General features: G+C 36.2%; 1 protein-coding gene and 1 long non-coding RNA gene across 2 annotated transcripts in view; one reads left to right on the top strand and one right to left on the bottom strand.

The window, feature by feature from the left end:
* The window catches only part of LOC123876733 (glutamate decarboxylase 1), a 23654-nt gene extending 14621 nt beyond the window's left edge, over nucleotides 1–9033 (top strand). Inside the window, exons 9-10 of the mRNA XM_045923065.1 lie at nucleotides 3123–3129; nucleotides 9021–9033. The gene's annotated coding sequence lies outside the window, so the exon portion shown is untranslated. The remainder of the gene's footprint in view (nucleotides 1–3122; nucleotides 3130–9020) is intronic.
* LOC123876747 lies at nucleotides 2569–20696 on the bottom strand. The gene is made up of 3 exons (XR_006798413.1): nucleotides 20643–20696; nucleotides 9921–9927; nucleotides 2569–2579 (listed from the first exon to the last, which is right to left on the bottom strand). It is a non-coding gene; the product is annotated as an uncharacterized LOC123876747 (long non-coding RNA).

Raw genomic sequence — 20696 nt, 5'->3', positions numbered from 1 at the left:
CGCGAATTCATCCACGTGCATTTAGGTTTTTTACAAATCCCGTAAGAACTCTTTGATTTTCCGGGACAAAAAGCCTTGAGCCTATGTACTTATTCGGGATGCTTATTGTAGCTAAGTAATTATACCTAATTTTGACAATGAAAAATTTGCCAACAGGCAGATTAACAGATATACTTTCGCATTTATATTATATATACATATTAAGCATGTTAATCGTCACTTATTGCGGAAAGACTTTTGATTACTTACTTATCTTATTTTTGCCTACTTTTGTTTCTACTGCTAGACCCAGGTCTCTTCCACACGTTACGGTCCTGCGCCGCGCCGCCAGTACCCAGCGGTTCCCAGTGACTCGCTTGATGTCGTATGATTAATGCACCTATATCTATACTAATAAATAAAATTGGAGTGTCTGTCTGTAATTTCGAAATAACTACCACATATTAAGCTCATATGGTTATTTGAACGATACCATGACTGAATCACACGTTTTTAAAATTTTTGTCTGTCTGTCTGTCTGTCTGTCTGTCTGTCTGTTTGAAAAGGCTAATCTTCGGAACGGCTGAACCGATTTTGACGGGATTTTCACTGACAAGTAAAGGATTGACCAGGGTGTAACATAGGCTACTTTTTAACCGACTTTCAAGAAGGGAGTTGTGTTTTTCTACCTATGTACACCGAAATCTCCGAGATTTCTGAACCGATTTGCGTCATTTCTTTTTTAATCGATAGAGGAACTTTGCGACATTGTTTCATAAAAAATTAGGATTCCAACTCCTCAATCCTGATGCTGCAGGGGATCTGACCAATCCACGCGGGCGAAGCTGCGGGCATCAGCTAGTTGTAAATAAAAATCTCTAAATACAGCAAAGAATTTAAGTACTTTTGGAAAATGTGCATGTCGAAATATTACGTTAACATTCTTGAACGCAATTGTTTTGGCTACGGCGTCGGTACTGCATAATTTGAATATCTTTAACGCCCATTCAAATAGCGCACCAAATGGCGGCATTTCGACTATAAATCTGCCACTTTGATATGGCCTTTAGCTGAAATCAATTAAAGCCTAAATTGGCATGAGTTATTTTGTCACCAGGCTTTAGATTGTGTGCGGTGCTGTACATGTAATAACAGGCTGAGAATAAACTCAGTTGACTTATTTAAGGACGCACTAAATTCTATAAATAGAACACAAGGTGCCACAGTTCTCTACTAGGTAAGTATATAACAGTTAGAAGGGGCCGGTAATAATTTAGAGGCACCTAGTCTAATTACAATTTTATCTAATCCTTGGTATCTTCCTTGAATTTAATGCTCCACCTAGATTAACGACATAAGTATAAATATCTCATTCTCAAATCATGAATACCTTGAATAGGTTTTTGTAGAAAATTTAGAGAAATCTGACTGAAACATGAATAAGCCATTCTCAAATCTCTAAATAGGACAAAGCTGCGCGTCCTTGCTATCGAGGTGCAAGTAGGTATTTCAAAACCAATAACGATTTCAAGCATAGGTATTATCTTAAGTTAGAAGTTGGAACCACTTAAATAAAAGTTAGTGTTGTTATGGATATCCATATCCGTAACCGAAACTATCGGATATACGAAATAAAAAAATATCCGTAACCGTAACTGAATCCGTAATAAAAGTTTTGGATAGTTTCGGATAGGGCGGAGTCTAACTAAATACTACACTCGTACGAATTAACTGTGCACTCCGCTGGAATGCGACACCTTCATCAGTTCACATTTTACAGTTCCTTAAAAATTAATATCCGTAACCGAAACTATCGGATAATCCGAAATAATTTAATATCCATAACCGTAACCGAAACCGATATTATTTTTTACCAATATCCATATCCATATCCGGATCCGAAATTATATATCCATAACATCCCTAATAAAAGTATGTAAGTACTTAGGGGAGATGTGCCCAACATGGACACCTTAACTTTGAGCTAAAAAAACCTATCAAACAATTCATTTTCCAAAAGAATTTTATACTATTGGGAAAAGAGTTTGGAAATGTACGTTGGAAAAACTTTCAATTTCAGAGTTGAACACAAAACTTCAGCTAACAGAATGTTATGTAGGTAAACTTAGTTAGTTGTATACCTAATTACCTTAGGTAGTTAGTAGTGTACCTAATTAGAGTAGGTAAATACTTTTGTATGGTTTAACTTCTACAGGGATTTGTTCATTATGTGACCAAACTCTAAAAACATTAATTGCGACATGCCCGAGGCATGAATCAAATGTTTTGTAACTACAATGACTGGATCTTTTATATAATAAGTAATAATATTATCTATTTTATAATATCCCAGTAGTAATAAGATTTTATTATGATAGCCTACAAGTTACTAGTTAACTGCAGTTGGCGCTGACGAGTGGGCGTTATTTGTACAAATGTTAAAGATAATGGGAAATATTCTCATAACAAGCGGCCATTACCCACTTCAGTACAATCGGGTTGTTGTTAAATTCCTTTATTACGTAACTCATAAGCTTGCATCGAATATCACGTGTTAAAAATGTAAACACGTGTATTCTACAAAACCAATTAAAAATTTACTTATGTATTAACTTTATATCATAACTGCCTGAAGTATTATAGAAGTTTTTTAAACACGGTATTGTACCTACACCACCGAATCCAACTCGGCTGAGCAAAGTAATATTTCGATCTGGGCACTTCGCATCCAAAATCCCTTCTAAAAATGTGTTCCTAACCTAAGTGCGTGTGATTCATGTCATGACATAATATTGTACATATAAGGACGGCTCTGGGATATATAACTTTAAAGTTTAAACTTATGGACCTCATAAGAAAGCTCTGCAAATTCTCTGAGTAGCTGATGGAAAGAGATTCCTATTTATGTTCGGGTTTTTTTTAAATAATATATGTAATAGCGAGCAAATGAGCAGGCGGGTCACCTAATGTTAAGTGATTACCGCCGCCCATGAACATTTGCAGTACCAGAGGTACCGCTGCGCCGATGCCTTGTTAGGAATTTCTGCACCGCCGATGCGTTGTTCGGAATTTCTGTACATATGTGATCAAATCAGAAATGTTTTGGCAACAATCACACGTAATGATAACAAGTTAGTTCTAAGATAAATAGTGTTTGCCTTATTTACTCTTGATTTGAAGTTATATATTTAGCTGATGCAAATGGCGCAAGACCTAAAGTAATTTCCACCAGTCTATGTAGAGCATATTGGATTTTAGCGAAATCATAGTCGCGAACCGCAATCGCTATGCAAATATCAAGTAGATTGTGTACAGAATGCAGGTAGATTATGTAGCAATTAAAATACAGGCCACATTATTCCAGCTGGGGCGCCAGAGCAGGCGGCGCGGTCTAGGGCTTGCCTAATGACTGATGTGTGCTGCCTTTGAATTAACTTGCATGCCTATTGGAAGTTAGCAAATCACTTATTTAGTGTAGAACCCTTGTCAGGTTCCTTATTGAAAATAATATTTTATTATATTTTTGTATTTCTATTCTATATATTTGTTATTGTAGCTTGTGTAGCTGTAACTACAGGCCTTATAAGTAGCGAATTGGAGTTCTGAGCGATGGCCTTTTTGTAAAATATTGCACAGTGTTATAATTAAATTTGTAATAATGAATGACTTATTGTACACATAGATATATAAACGAGTCTTCATGACATTTTATATGCAGTAGAAAATACAACCTTATAGATTTATTATATTCATATCGATGTACAACCTATTTGAGTTTATACCTTATCTGACATTAAGTGATAGGTTCACTTCTTTTCATTTCACCAATTTCCACCAATAACTAAAAAAAAAGTATTATCATTTTCATTCACTGACAAAGAATTTTGGCACAAGGGGCCAAAACGATATTTTGTTCCTCGAATTTTGAATCCTGAGCGTAGCGAGGAATTCAATATACGCCGCCCGAAAACAAAATATTTTGGCTCCGAGTGACACACACTATTTCATTTCATCACTACTATCTATGAGATAAAAACAATTATAAGAATTATATAACCAAGATAAAAAATAAATTGTAGGGTCCCAACTTCTTACAGAAAGTTCGCTATCTTACTTGCCCGTTTGAATGGGGCTACAGGTTTATAAAATGATAATTGCTGTCACACATTTATTAACGTCTGTCTATTAATTAAATAATCGTATAGTAAATGATCCCTTATCGTTCATTTTATTACGGGCTATTAATGACCTTTACTTAATTAAATTATACTTCTTACACTCTGGTTGTTAGTATGTTCAGATTAGTTACAAGTGCATAAACTTGTTTATAATTTATCTTCTTTGCTAATTGTCTTATTGTGATAGTACCTAAGGTAGTGTTACTCAGAACCATTCACACTGACTTCAATAAGGGTCAAATTTTGGATGAGATAGGTACCTATGCAGTACTACAAACATATATAGTTATAGAGCAGTTATTACAGAGATATGTTGTTGAAATATAATTAGTCAGTAACTTGGTAATTTTACGAAATAAAATTGAGTGAAAAATTGTTTAGCGCTGCAGCATAATGCTAAGGGGCAGATTTGTATGAGACAATCACAAATAATGAAGTACAATTCGTTTTGTTCGTTTTTTATTCTAAAATACTTGTGATCAAATAAAAAAAGTGTTTTTTTAAATCATCATCATCATCATCAGCCTGTGAATGTCCACTGTTGGACATAGGCCTTCCCTATAGAGCGCCACCACACCCGTTCCTCAGCCTTCCGCATCACTTCCCGCCAGCTTGTTGATATCGTCGGCCCATCGTGCAGGAGGGCACAGAATCTTATACCTTACGCTTGTTTCCACTCAAGGACTTTCCGGCTCCAACGGCCATCGCCTTTACAACAGGCATGGCCTGCCCTAGAGGCTTTCTTTGAAATGCTGTTTCGTAATTTTCTTAGTTTTGACAACTTTCTGCTTAACTTTTCTGCGTGATAACTCGTTCCGTGCTCGTAATTTCAAAGTTAACCTCGCGGTTCCGCTCTATCGACCGAGATTTAAATCACGTTTCAATACTCAAGTTATTATTAAATTTTAATAGATATTAGTGATAATGATGGAATAAAACGGTTTTCGTGAGCAACAAGTGGCCGTCCTTGGTGGGAACAGTAGGTTACAAGCTGTACGCAGTGAAGGGAGCGCGTAGGCCGTCTCAAATCTCGATTGCATTCAGCGGGTGAATTGCAATATCTACTCATCAAGCGACACGTGTAACAAATAGACATTGAGCGGGATGAGTGTAACTACCACATCAGTAACTAGCCTATACTTTGATTTACTGCTACTGAGTTTCTTAGCGCCTTCTCAGTAAAGTCGACATTTCGAACCGCGGTTGATGGTGGTAACTGAATAATATCTCATATACTTAGCTGACACAATCAAATCATGTGATCAAATTTTGTGACTCTATGGCTCTTGCGCCTATTGCTTCAGCTCTTGGTAAGTATGTACCATTTAGTCTGCAGTCTAAACCGCTAGTGCGGATGGTATCTTTGTACACTTTTTTGTGCTGTACTCCATTGTATTTTACCATGGTATTTATAATATAACACGCTGAGAAAATCTTCACGGTTGTTTATTTTAAAACTCATGAATGGTACTTCTACCTATTGCTAAAAATTGAACTTTTGGTCAAGGCGAGAAACCTGCAAAATATGTCAGGAAAAATTGTGGAATATTTATGTAGCCAATGTATCTTAATTAAAGAGCGCGCTTTGTTTGCATTCTATATTTTATATTGAATATACATAAACAACAACAAACAACAAACAACAACAACATCAACAGCAAAACAAAACAATCAACATTTCATTTTAAGGTAAAATTCGTGAATATTGACCCACTGGTCCATTACTTTGAAAGACGGGATGAGGCGATGCTTATAACATCTCCCCATAAAGAAGAAGGGCCGTGTTACTTTCTGGCAATAACTGATGGCAGCTGATATATTGAAGTTCTACTACAATCATTCGTCAAATGTAATTGAATATTGGGTTGTAATTACTTTGGTGATAATAAGTATTTAATAAATTGCAATCAGTAGGTATTGAAAGATGTATGGATTTGTGCTTTATTTAACTTCTTATTGGAGTTATAGGCAGGTATCTCAATTATATTTTATGAAGGAAAAGTTAATTTTTGTACCTACTCATTGAAAAAAAATTTTATCTTCTAATTTGCCCCCCATAAGTGCTCCTATATTTACTCACTAAAAATTCATTTATTTACGTTTCGCGTCCTTGTATCTGTCAAAGAATTTTATAATTATACTTATATCTATCTTTCAACCCAGGTAGGTCAAGGTCCAGTAGATTTGGAGCAAATTGGCTGTCACAGTCGGACAGACAGACAAGCGATGTGTGACACTGAAGCTGTGACTGAAGCGAGTGATCCTATTAGAGTTCCGCTCGCGTTTTTTTTCATTCGGACGTGTGGAACCGTAAAAGTAACGAGTCAACCCCATATTTTCATGTTTAACTAAACTAAGCATTCTTAATGACAGATTTTAGTTTATCAAAAATCATTTAATAACATTTTAAACAATGGATGGCTCATAAGGAAATGTAGTGCATCACGTTTTCCAAATCCGAACCACGAGGTCCAATCACGCCTGACCACGCCCGTGACCTCGCTTGATCTCTAAACCTTAGACCCTAGTATCCACACAATCTAGATTTACCTAGCCATTGCATCGGATTTCAAACTGACATACGAGCAGTACGAGTATGAAAGGGAATTGTCTAGGGACTAGAGCGTTTCCGTCAATTTCATTCATTTATATACTATGCTTGTATGTTAGACAGCTTGCGATTAATATATTTATATAATATAATAGGTATGGGTATAAGATAGCTTAGAGGTACCCTGTCCCATTAGGACGTGTTAGGACTCCCTGTAAGGACATTGAAGTATCGGAGTTTTCTGTCAAAAAAAAACTAGGTTCTAGCCCAGAGTTAGGAAGTCTTAGTCTGATACAGATAAATTATTAAATAAAATAAATTAACTTCTGTCTCTGATTTTATAGTAGGTTCTTAACCGCTTTTTATTATCGAATAGATAATAATTTTACTTCTTCTCAGCTTTTATTAAGCTCATAATTTTAAGGCTATAATGTGTTCCACTGTTAGATAAAATCAGTTTTAGTGCTTATCCAGTTCATTTAATTTTGTTCGTTTGTCTGTCTGATGGCTCATGGCCAAATACATTTGGAAATCGCGCTTTTCTTATCAACATTAAAATATGGTCTACAAACTTACACACTTTAACGAATTAGGTAGGTACTTACGTGCAGATAAATCTAAATTGAACATGAAAAGACATTTCTTATTTAGAAAGGTGCCCATACGAGTAATATATTACTCTGTATAAGTACCAAGTATGGATACCTAGTTGATATTTTGTAGCCACGAGCGGTAAGCGCAGTGTTTTTCTCCACCATTAGTCTCGTTAGCGTCCCATCATTATCACTCATCATCATTCAGTTTAAGACTCCATCTTTTTCTTACCCATAGAAAATGACACCTGAGTGAGATGGACAACAAATTATGCATTTCTTTTATTTGGATAAACATTATTTCTGACCCCACGTTCAGTGCTTTCGCACGTAGATTTTACTGGTATTTTTTTACCTATTAAGTACAGTTAGATAGGACCTGAGATTTTAGGTGGATACTACATTTTATGGATCGAGCTAGGCTACACTACAACTTCCTATTAGGTAGGTACTTAGAAGGCTTAACTAATTAAACTGATAAAAAAGTCGTCACTGAAATTTGGCGCCATATTCCATTAAATAAGTATGACGAATTTAGCATTTAAAATGGCTCAGCTTGCGTTCTAGGTGCTATTATTTTTCCTATACCAACTCTATCTATGTAAGTGTAATAAATTATCATTTAAGATGAATTGTAAAGAGTGAGTTTTCATCAAAAAGAAACAGAAGGTAAATTAAGAGCTGTTTCAGACTAGCGTTTTTTCCGAGCGTAGGTATTACGCGCGTGTACGCGCGGTTTGTCACGCGCTTCTCGTACCAGGTAGATGCGTTTATCAGCTCGTATGTACGCGTTTCTTCGGCCGAACCGATATTGCTACGTTCAACTAGCCACGCTGGGTGATCAGAATGAGGGGGTGCATGCGCTTTCGATTTATTGAAGGGCGAAATGTAGTGCCGCGTGTAGGCGCGTACGCCAAAACGAGCGTGATACGCACAGAAAAAACGCTAGTCTGGAACCGCTCTTAAAGAGTCAGTGTCCCTTCAGTTCGCGAGTCGGGAATTACCGATTCTCGATAAGTGGTTGTAAAAAGTAGCATCCTGTATCTTTCATTCAATGTTAAGATGGTCGTATTTGTATTTTGTACGTTTCGCGTCTCGTCCATTTAAATTCCCGAATTTCAATTGGTTGGTTGGCTCATTGATTCTTTATACCTAGTAGCTACTGGTTTTGTCCTCTTAATGGGACATTATTGTGCGAATCACGATTGTAATAAAAAGTTGGATAACGACTCTCGGCTCGTCGCTGCAGGTAGTGTTATGCCTGCGGGATTATTCTTGGCAGTTTTGGGTTTGAGAATATTATGTAAGTACGTAATATCCATTCCGTATGAGGTAATTTTGTAATTTGTTGCTCTATTTTATTTGAAACTAGAATAAGCAACTAGTTCTTCCAACAACTTAAAATCTACAGTATTATCAATTGTACTTTGCCTATAAAATCAATTAGATTGTACTTCTTCAAATCTTTGTTCACAAAATGATGATACGACTGTACTCTGTAACCTGTGTCGTGTGGTGTGGTGTGAATTATTATGAATTTATGATACAGTCTCGTATTTTAAGTTTGTACTTACTTTTGGTAAAGGCAACTACAATAACATTGATAATAGTAGAAATTAGGTTTAGTGGGTTTAAGTTTGTCTTCTTACCAGACTAGGTACGGCATGGGCAAAGCCAGAAGGAAATTTTATGACTTTAGCAGTCTACGCATGTATGTAGGTTTGAAATTTGTATTCCATTTGTTCCAGTGTAGCGCCTAAACCACTGAACCGACTTTGATAAATGAGGTGTCAATCGATTTGTTATAATTATGGTCGGGGTGACAGGCTACATTTTATACGAATAAAATCGACCCGATGTGGGATGCTACATCCAAAAAAGTGGTGATCTCCAAAAAATTCTTTGCTATAGTATCGAGTGGATATCAAATGAAAGAGGAAAAAATTGAGTTCGTAGATATAAATATAGTAGGTAGGTATAATGTTAAAAATTAAAATACACCGAGCGACAGAAAAACAATTTTACTATATCTATTGCTATCTATCGGAAGTTTTAGCACCTAGTTGGGTTGTAGTGCTGTTCAACTTCATCTTGAATACTTTCCCGATAAGTAGGTACAACACTTTTATGCATGTTTTAATGTATGCAATTTGCGTATCTCGTGCTCAATTCCAGAGATTAGAAACTGACATAACGATGACCGAGTACGAACTTACACACGATAAGCTTCGAGAATGGTTATTACACGATCAATCAGTCGTGAGAGCTGTCGTTATTATTTATTCTAATGCGTGTTAACTAATAGCGCCGGAACCTGTTGACGCTTTCATTAGAATACGAACGCCGAAATTCAAGGGGACTTTTTGTAATTTTTGTGGATCGCCAGAGGCTATAAATATTGCTTGCTAATAAAAATGATGCTGACAACAGGCATAGCATAGCCGAGCAATAAAATACCTAAGGTAGGTATTGATAAATAAGTTATGAAATCCTGGTCTCCTCTGCCTATTAGATGTTGTTGGCGACTATGAGGCCTAAAGCTCAGTAATATAATAATTTTAAGCCTTTAGGAAAGGACTTTGAAAGACTTGATGATTACGGCAGTATTTAGAAATTGACTAAAAGTCTAGCTCGTGTATGAAGCTTTCGTACTTATGTATTTTTCTATGGCTTTCTGTGAAATTCAAAGAAATACCTGTACTATATACTATAAGTAAAAAGGTTTTGTAAAACTGATGATGATGGTAACAGTGCGAATGGTCGCATAATTCTTCGATTTATAGTTAGTTTCGTTATCTTTGATGACTGCCCTTGATTAAGTACCAGTTCTCTAAGTCGCCTATCAAGTTACCAAATGAGATCGTAATTTCATCTGGGGCGGTAACTTGGCAGGGGATGGCAGTTTTTTATTCTACTTGGAGTCGTACTGGAACGCAGAATAGCTTACCAGCACGACTTTGCCGGTAGGGTGGTAGAAAGCAACGGCCGAAACCTGAAACTGGTGGGAACCAGATAAAATAATAACCGTTAAGTAGGTACCTTCTTGAGCGTTTAACTTTTTATCTTGAAACCTGCAAAGCTCTGTCATTAAAAGCGATAATCCACAATTAGCGATCATCATCAGAATGCACCAACGCTTACTGGTTGGTATACAGGTAAGAAGTAAGAACTCAGTCAATCGCAAACCTGTCGTCAATAGAAAAACCATATATAAGTAGCCGGAATAAGTACGTAGCGGTAGAGTTCAGGATTGTTAGCAATTAGACGTCTTTTTACTAAGCGGGTTTACAGTTAGTGCGTCCAGGGCGCCTTCCTTACAAGGAGACCCGTCCCGGTCGCAGGAATGCGTCAATATTGTGCCATTGACGCTACGCCTTGCGAGAAGATCATACTTGCGACATGTAGCGCGATAAAAAGTTTACTTAAACATTTGTATAAAAAAAATTCGCTTGATGACGTCACTTTCCTCTCTCTCTCTCTACAAGGAGACCTATCCAATGTCGCAGGTATGTGTCACTATTGTGCTGTCGGTGACGCTACGCCTTGCTAGAAGATCACCCTTGCTACATATGGCGTGATAAAAAGCCTTTGTACTTATAGAACAAAAATTTGCTTACTGAAGTCACATCTCTCTCTCTGCTGATCATTGCTGAAGGTTATGACACATTTCTGTTATCTAAATAAAAATGGTAGGAGTTCCCAGATACTTCCGCATAAACTCGACCAAGAGAACACTTTTGGACTCGATTTGACGGTTATTTGTTAGTAATAACTACAGCGATGCAAACTGAGGTATGCTCTCAGGCATAGGTAGGTACGTCTGGATAGTCAGCACATGCGTCTAACGCAAGTTGAAACGCACCTGTGTAGTTAAAGTTACAAGCATAGCCCCCCGTCCACACACTGCTCGTGTGGCATGGGAAGAAGCGAGGAACGGAGGCAGAGACGTAGTGTGGCCGCGTTACTCGCATGCTCCTCGTTCATGCCCATCGCTCCCTATTTTGTCGGTAAGTATGCAATAGCGCGCACGCTGCCATAGTTTCGACGTCCATCGTGTTGCAAAGGCAAGCGACCTAGTGCGGTGCGTGAGCTTGCGCGAGTAGAGCAGTGTGTGGACGCACAGTGACGATAGGAGAAAATTCTTGGAACAAAAAGTCTTTCGTTTGATAAGGTAGCGAATAGCGATCTTTACGCTTAGACCGCGGTCAACTGCCTGCTTTCTAGTTTGTTCTAGCTAAAAAGACACGCCTTTTGAATTCGCGTCGCGTTGATAAGGTCAAAGTTAATCTGCAATCTTTAATTCCATTGTGCATTGTAAATCCAATAAATTCTGTACTTTATATTGTATTTTACTTCAACGAATTGTTTGTTACATGTACTTACCTACTTACTAACAAGGAAATCCGGGTTTGGACCTCTTGTTACTTTTTTACTAACTAGGTGTTGACATGACATGAAAGGAGAGTCGCGAATTAAGTTTTTGCGATTTTTTGCTTTTGTCTTCAGTGATGGGAACCGGAAGAAGTGTTTTACTTTCAAACTTATATACCAAATAAACTTTTAAATATTCAAATGGACTACGAACTTTCTTATTTTATGTTTTAATAATAATATTTATCCTCGTATCGAATACAGCATCCGTCGATCTTAAATTAGATCGAAGCAGTGACGTGATTTCCATATAGGTAAAACTAAATTGGTTACCCTATCATTTGATACAGTTTCTAGTAGGAAGTACTTTCTTTAAGTTACCTACTTATAATATTATATGTATAACTTTAAAATGTTCAATATATAATTATTTTATAAGATATGCAGATATACTTAATAGTTATGTACGGAAAATGAGATACAAACGAAAAGAAAATTGTCAAGACTCAACTACTTTAATTAATTTGGGTTCCGTACTTCAAAAGGACAAAAACGGGACCCTTATAGAAACACTTTGTTGCCTGTCTGTCTGTCTGTTTTTAAATACATATCAAAAATTGTAGAACCGGCTGGATTCGAACCTGCTTCACCTACTTTTTACCTACTTTAGTTTCAATCGCAAACTTTTCCTTCGCATTTTTAAAATGTCACAAATATAATATAATGGGTGTCTACTACCTACTTGTTACGTTAGGTACAAAGATTGTTCTCTGTAGTCTGTACCTAACAATGTTGATTCTGTTAATAAAAAGTCATCACGAATCTGACCTTTGTGTATTTCCCTTACATTGGTAAGTAGGTACTTAGGTATTTGCAACAAGAACAATTTAAAATAAAGAAAAAATATCAGTTCACAAACCTCGTGGTTTAGATGAGTTTTACTCTGCAGCATCTATGTTGGAACTCGAATTGCGCTGTTATCGTGGAAATGGAATTTGTGTAAAAATTTCATGAATTCTTAAATTAATAAGATTATAATTAAAATACGAATCTTGTGATTTCACAGTAAAAACTATTAATTAACTATGTACGTTTACGTGTCTAATAAAATTCGAGTGAAAACTTTATTTAAGATATAGTTCAGTAAATCTGATTGAAAAATCCGTCACAAGATTTGAAAATCATAATAAAAAAAGTGATAAGTATTGTAATGTAGTAAAAAAACTAAGTAGGTACCTATCCTATTAGCTTTCGCTCTTTGCTTCGCCCGTTTGTAACTCGGGTTACTTGAAGTTGCTATTAATCGACCCAAAATTATAATGAGCAATATTATTTTAGACTGTTTATGTGTATGGAATTTCATACATATAACCGATTACAAAAGTTTCTTTGCTCCAGAGCTTTTTACGTTAATCTATCATGCATCATGTAACACAAAATTGGGCCGTCCGCGTCGTGTCATGGGCAAAATCAAATCGACAGACAAACCATTACAATTTCATATCAGTAGAAATGAGAAAATAAAGTACTGTACGCCAAGAAGCTTATTGCTACGGTAAATCCTACGAGACGTTTACAAGCCCACTTATTCTAGACGGCCACACGCGTCGTCGTACTGTCATACTGTAAACTTTTCCTGATCAATCGGATTTATACTAGAGAATTCAGTGCGTGGTTAGCGTTCCCGTCTTGCCCTTTTTCAGCAGTAACGATGTGCAACTCGACTCATTGAGAGTTCCTGCGCGTATAGGTGCAATAAGAGCGCCACACACGCACCGGTCCAGAACCCTACCGATATTCTAGCTCTAACCAGATTATACTTTGCAGTTATTTATGTTTATATATGGAGGTTATTGTAGGCTCTTCTTAGATTTAAACGCGTTTGGAAACCTAGTAGTTTCAGTTTTAAGTTTACGTAATTAATTATCTCCATTACATTACTATATTACAAATTCCACAGTTTAAAAATCAAAACGTATATACGATACCTAATTTGAATAATTGATTCGATTTGATTTTATCTTCTACTTTAACGTCTAGCAAATGAGTGGTGGCGCATGAAGATCTTTGTGGGGTTAGAGTGGGTGATCTTTTCTTGAGTGTAGCATTGGCAGACCCCACACATGATGGGTAGACGACATCAAACGATCACAGGAAACTGCTGGATTCAGGCCGAATAAAATTATGGCGTCTGGAATTGAGTCCAACAATAGACCTAAGCCTATCTGTAGACATCTGTTTTTTTAAATTAGCTTATAACTAGTAGAGTGGTAACTAACCAGGCACATTTGGAGCTACAGCCTACTCATGCAACGAATAACTTCATTGATAGGTTGACAACAGTATAATAAAGTCTGTTATCTTTAAAAATAGCTTTAAATCAACCAATGTCAATGCCAAAATTTCTCATGCACAATCAAGCCTATACATGGGATTCGTTCGTATCTAAGAGTATTTGTATCTAAGTTATTTGTATCTAAGAGTCTTGAGTTAAATAATACCAAAGGACAGTGTCCAGACTAGGACTAGACTACTTAGACAAAAGTTTAATTTAAGCCAGACACCGGTGCGTGTGTTGGTGGTTTAAGCAACGGCGAGCGTTCCTCCCGTGACATGCGGACGCGGACCATTAAAGAGTTCAAGAAACTCTCATTTCATCAATTGTCCAAGTTCCACACTCTAGTGGATAATGAGCCATTGGTTCGAGCTTGTGATGTTTTTATGGAGAATATTAGGTATTGACATGTATTTTTTTTATTTCCCTTTCCGCTCAAAGTGAACTACCGTGAAACTAAGTAGTGCCATTCTTTATACATATACAATATCCGCGACTTCGTCTACGTGGATGTAGGTTTTTTTAAATCCCAAGTGCAGATTGACAGGTTTATTGCAGATTTCCTCTCGATGTTTTACTTTATCGTTAAAGAAAGTGATAGGTATTTAATTTCTTGTAACGCAATTATTACTCTACGAAGTTAGAGTAGCTTGCCCGAGATTGAACTCCGAACCCCCCCGAAATAGGCAGCTGAAGCGACATCTAAAACCACAAGGGTATATCAACATTTTTTTGTGTGAGATAGTAGTCAAGCGCAAACCAGTTTTAGTCAAGAAAGATAAATACGAAATACGGAGAAATGACATTACTCATTAGTCATTACTCACTCCATATCGACAGGTCCCCGAACACCAATTAACAGTTTTATATTTTAATAGTCGAAAGCAATTACGATTTTACTATAGTCAAGTTATTGCTTAGAATGATTTACAATGATAGAAAGACTATTCAACTCGCGTTTTGCCTAGACTGAGAGCCGGTAATCGATTTATGCAAAGTTTTTATTAAAGGTCTATCTATAGGACTTATAACAAAACTATAAGTAAAAGATTTCTGCGTATTCAATATATTTTGAAAATTTTAATCGGTGGAAGCATTGTTATCGATAGGTATATTAGTAGATGACAGAACAGTATTTTTTTTAAATTATTGTCTGTCTGTCTGTGTACGCTTCACGCTGAAACTACTAAACAGATTTGAACGCAATAAGGCATACTTTTAGCTAATACTCCAGGTCATGGATATTTTCGGTCCCCAAAAATAATAGGGATCATTCGGGATGGGGAGTGATAATTTTTGTCAGTGTCACTTTTAACCAATTTTGACAGTTCATTTTTGTTGCATTGTCAGATAATAGTTTCATGTGAATTCACTGAAGATCTGATGAATAATTTCACAGCTGGAGGACGGAACTCCTCAACGCGTAACAGAACATCGATGGCTTAGTTCATCGAAGTACTTAGTTAAATTAGTTGCGACTAAGTTGCTAAGGTTCTAAGCAAATTTGGCACTGTATGAAACACATTCAGCTAAATACTTCGCCAGCTCTTAGAGTATAGCGTTTTACCTCGTTAATGCAACTGGAAATCGTTAATGAACGAGTTACGAATCGTTATTTGTTTTTTTGTACACATTCACAAGCCTCATGTATGTCTAATTTGAGATTGGAAAGTAGGTATGTACATAGTAGGTACATGCACTATGCCCCATAATAATATGGGGAATGGGAGCAATGATTTATTATTATTTGATCCGGTAGGTAGATTCTACCTACCTACGGATAAATTGGTTCACTTCTCTATTATGTACAGAATTATAAGACAAAGGTTTAATCTAACTTATTCTATTACGTTTAAAAATAATTAATTAAAGGTAAATAAATAATATCTCATTTCTAACTTTAGTTACTCACATAAAGTTCCGAATATGCTCTCTCTCCATCACCTGCTGAGCGACGCTGATCTTTCGTATCAGTTAAGCTTAGCAAATAGTACACGCGAACACACACACACACACACATACACACACGCACACAGTATAATCATTAGCCATATACTGTTCGAAGTGTTCAAATAATATGCTACTGAGGAATTTTGACGAAAAGAAGTTATAGTTGGTACCTATAGTTTCCCGAAGCGGCAACAATTTCAACAACAAGAGTCCGATTTAATGCATTCAAAAGCTAATTCTTTCGAGTATTATACCTACTACAGTATTAACTCGAAAAAATGACCTCTGCAACTGTCAATGTTCTCCATAAGAAAAGTTTAAACCACTTTTGGGTGCAGTTATAAGAAATTTTATATCGTATCGAAAGTCGAAACTGGCTACTGCTCCATATTTATTTACTAAGCGACAAAAAGCTAATCTCTCGGCTTTAAAGCACTTACTTAAGGACATATAATTTATTAGTACGTCTCGTATCTAGGTATATGTACGTATCTTATGAATTTCGTCGATTCCTTTTTTTATAGCACCTCTTTGACCAGGCCTTGGTAAGTGGAGTAACAATTCTGGCAATCAGTTTTTCAAATCGAAATCTCTAATGCGATGTAGGAAAAGCAACACAGGCCAGACAATTTTTAGGGCATGGCATGCCTATATTATATCTAACCACAAGCTTCTTAGTTTTTAACTTCAGTTGAGATCTAATGAGATGAGGCATTGTGTTTATCACAGCTTTACCGCCTATTGGATTCCCAACTCTGGAAAATGAACAGATTATCAAGCTGTTGCTTCGACCAAGTTTGCTTACGTATCAACACAAGAACGATAAGATGTGATGCATATGTCACATAAGTATAACTGATTGCTATCAAAAATAGATAACAGCTGTAACAGACTGTTATTATAATTATTATTGCAACTGTCAAAAAGCTACCTGTACCTTAATCATGGCACACAGATGTTTATATATTGTTTTTAACTTTATGCCAAACGTAAGTGATTTATTATAAGTAAGAACCTATTTCGAAGTCAATGTAAATTAGATTTTTGTTGCTTGGTCTCCGTATGATTACGATCGCTAAGGTTTTAATATTCTAAAGTCGCACGAACATCTTCGATGGAGTATGAGATGAGTTTGTTTGAGTATAGTTAGTTTTACGTTGGGAATTTAAAAAGTATATCTACCCTAACATTTATATCAAGGTATCTAACTTGAATCGTTTAAAAATAATTTCATGCATATTTAGTAAATTTTTTTACAACAGAATATACCTACTAAGGAAGCTATGCTAATCTAATTACTGTACAAATCATGCACGCTTGGAAAGGTGTCAATGAATAGAAATTATTGATTCAATTTGGAACAAAAATTTTACTCACGATAATATTTCTAAATCAACTAGACTTAACTTGCCCTGAAAACTTTCTCGTAAGATCAATTTTATTTCAACTCTCTACATATTATTACGGTTCACGAGATACAGCCCGCTGACAGACAGATAGACGGACGGACGGCACCGGAGGCTTAATAATAGGGTCTCTGAAAAGAGGTCTGTAAAAAAGTGTGGTTGCACTGATTGTACAAAAAGAGACTTTTGGTTCTTCTTAGCCTCAGTCGGAGACTCGGAGAATACTGCATACTTATCTAGGTTTATGACTGCATAGGTACTTACTCTTAAATGTGATGTATCCATTGGCCTCCTTTATTCAAAGTAAATAAACAGATTTCATTCATATTGATATAAGTAGATAGATAGATTTAAACATAAGATTACAAAATTCATTGATTTTGTCTGTCCAGATCAAACCTAAATCTGATTGTGAGTGTCTTTTTTATGTCATTGTTTTGCAGGACCACGCACGAATTTAATCTGGAGTCTGTTGAATTTTAAGCACGTCTTCCATAATTATCGGTTCGTACTTCGTACACGATTGCTAGTTACCTACCTATGGCACTATTATAGTCTGTGTCGCTGTGTTGAATGCTAACCACGTTTTGGTAGGTAATGATGTTATTGTGAGCTAGTCTTATTGTTTAGGGACAAGCTAGCCCGCAAAAATTTAATTTTTTAAATTAAAGGAACAATAATAATATTATTAATAAAAACTACTTCGTAAGTTCTTACCCCATCATATTATTATTATTATAAAAAATCCATCATACTGTTCCAGCAGAATTTAAGCCATAAATCTCTGGTTTTAGTGCAGTCTTATTTAAAAAAAAATTACGTTGCTAATTATATTATGTAGTAGGTTAGTGTATTAGGTACGGATTTATTTATTTTCTTATCGCCTCACAGCCCACATCTCAATATTATTAATTGAGGCGTCTGCGTAGGCCACACAATTCTACTTTCCTAAATATAAAATAGTACAGCTGACACACAGGCATTTCCGGAACCAATTTTATAGGCTTCTTTAGATTTTCGCAAACCTATCTAGGATAACAAGTTTCTAAGAACATGTGTGGTCACCTAAGCTGTGATTTTATAGCTTCACCATAGCATAGTGAGTAATATTAGCCATTAATTACTGTATTCCAGTTAAATGTAACGATGGCCAACGTAGGCGCCGCGAGTTAATCTTAAGATTTATTGCCTGACAGTGAAAAGGAACACGATCTTTCCTTCTGTTGCGGGAGACGCTTTTACAACGATGCTCTTCTCCTAAAGTATGAGACCACTAGGTCTAAAAATATAATTTTGTAAAAGTCACCGAAAGATCCGTGAATTGTTGTCAAAGCGTTGCATCGTGGCGCCAGAATATCCCGTTTTACCTAAAGCCTGATAAATTATGTATAAACTACAAACACAACGCTAGATGGAAATGTGTCCAACGCCGGTCCGTGGACTTGTGATACTAGGAACTGTAAGATGGCGTCCACACCGTTGCCGTTGCAGTAATTGTGTATTTAATACAGTAATAAAGTTACGAAACCTACATACTCACGCGATGTACGCGCGCATTTAGTGTGACGTTCTGTGATGAGTTTGTTTGTGTTTTTTCAGGTTTGAGTATTTATGTGTGTCAATTGTAACTTATCTTCAGATCATCATCATCATCATTGCGAAACGAAGTTTGGCAGTCATTATACGAAAAGTTTTTCTATTTAAAGCCGCCTCTTTTTTCTTTGTGCAACTAAGCCTATCAACCTCCTTATATTGTCCAACCACTTATGTCTTTGTCGACCTAGAGCCCTTTTACGTTCAATTCTTCCTTCAACACTAATCTTAGGAATAAGAATTGAGAATTAGACTTAAATCAATTTATGCTAGGTACAATCTTCAGTATAAATAAATGAATTTAAAACATTGATTGAAACATTTCTAAACTTCTCATTCATAACATAAAATATAAAGGAAAGCTGCGATAGTCTACCCCTGGTCGTGTTACTTGATGGCTACCAGACCAGATTCTGTGTCGACGGTTATATTGGAGGCTTTTATAAGTTTTCGAAATTTAGCATAATCGCATTTGGAGTGGATGGATGGTTTATTGCTTACGGCTGAGTATGTCAAAGGTTTGATCTTTTTACACCTTCATTGATTCTTTTACATCTGTCAGGCAACTATGGTGGTAAAGTAACTTCAAAATAGTTCATAGGCCCGTGAGTTCGATCCTCAGTTGAATAGAAAACCCCTCCAGCAAATTACTAATATCAAGTGGCTAATAGCTGGAAACCGTTAAAAAATATGGGTCTGAAAACCCCCATAACATTTTGAAAGCCTAAAAACTTCATTGATGCCACGATTTACGAGAATGGACTGAAATCCAAAAAGATTGTAGGTTCTTTCACCCGTGTACTACCTACTTATTTTGTGTAGGCAAATAGGTGCCTAAAATAGTTGTCATCATCATAAGTAAATATTGAGAATATTGTTTAAAATGAATATTGAAGTAGGTAAAACCTATGTTTGATTCTATTTTTTGCCACCTAGAATTACATATTTTGCTTAGCTTAGGTCACGCTTGAACCAAATTAGAACGATTTATAGGTATAACTATTTTAATTCAAACTTAAGGTGAGTCGATAGCAATCTACTTAACCTTTTTAAATGCTAAGGATGATTTAAACATAATAATCAGCTAGACATCCGTTTCCCGCTGCGTTGCGAATCTAGATTTAACTTATATGTTGATTTTTCCTCAACATAAAATTTTATGTTGCTTCAAATTATATAATGTGATAGTCTAGTGGTTAAGATGGCAGCCTCCCCGGAGGTCGGGGGTTTGTTGCCGGCCACGCACCTCTACCTTTTCGGAGTTAGGTATGTGCATTTAAAATTTTAAGTCATTAAATATTACTTGTTTTAACGGTGAAGAAAAACATCGTGAGGAAACCTGCATGCCTGAGAGTTCTCCATTATGTTCTCAAAGATGTGTGAAGTCTGCCAATCCGAACTTATGTGGACAAAACCGAGAAGGGTTTTGTCCCTGAGAGGAGACCCGTGCTCCGTAGTGAGCCGGTGATGATAATATATTGATGTCAAGCCAATTGACGACGACGCGTTTAAGTTACGATTACTCGATTTCCAATCAAAATTAAACTGAATGTTAACACTACTAATAAAAAGAAATATAAATTAGTCGTTTAACACGTTGTTTCTTTTATTCCTTTTAAAAATGTTAAGACGGTGGATTATTGCACGAATTCAGATGGTTTCGTTTTTTTTCTTCAATTTATAGACTAGCACTTGACTGCAATTAAACCTGATGGCAAGTGGTGATGCAGACTAAGGTGG

This window comes from Maniola jurtina, chromosome 22 (genome assembly GCF_905333055.1).
Source record: "Maniola jurtina chromosome 22, ilManJurt1.1, whole genome shotgun sequence".
Lineage (NCBI taxonomy): Eukaryota > Metazoa > Arthropoda > Insecta > Lepidoptera > Nymphalidae > Maniola > Maniola jurtina.
This window is presented reverse-complemented; position numbering and strand designations above follow the sequence as displayed.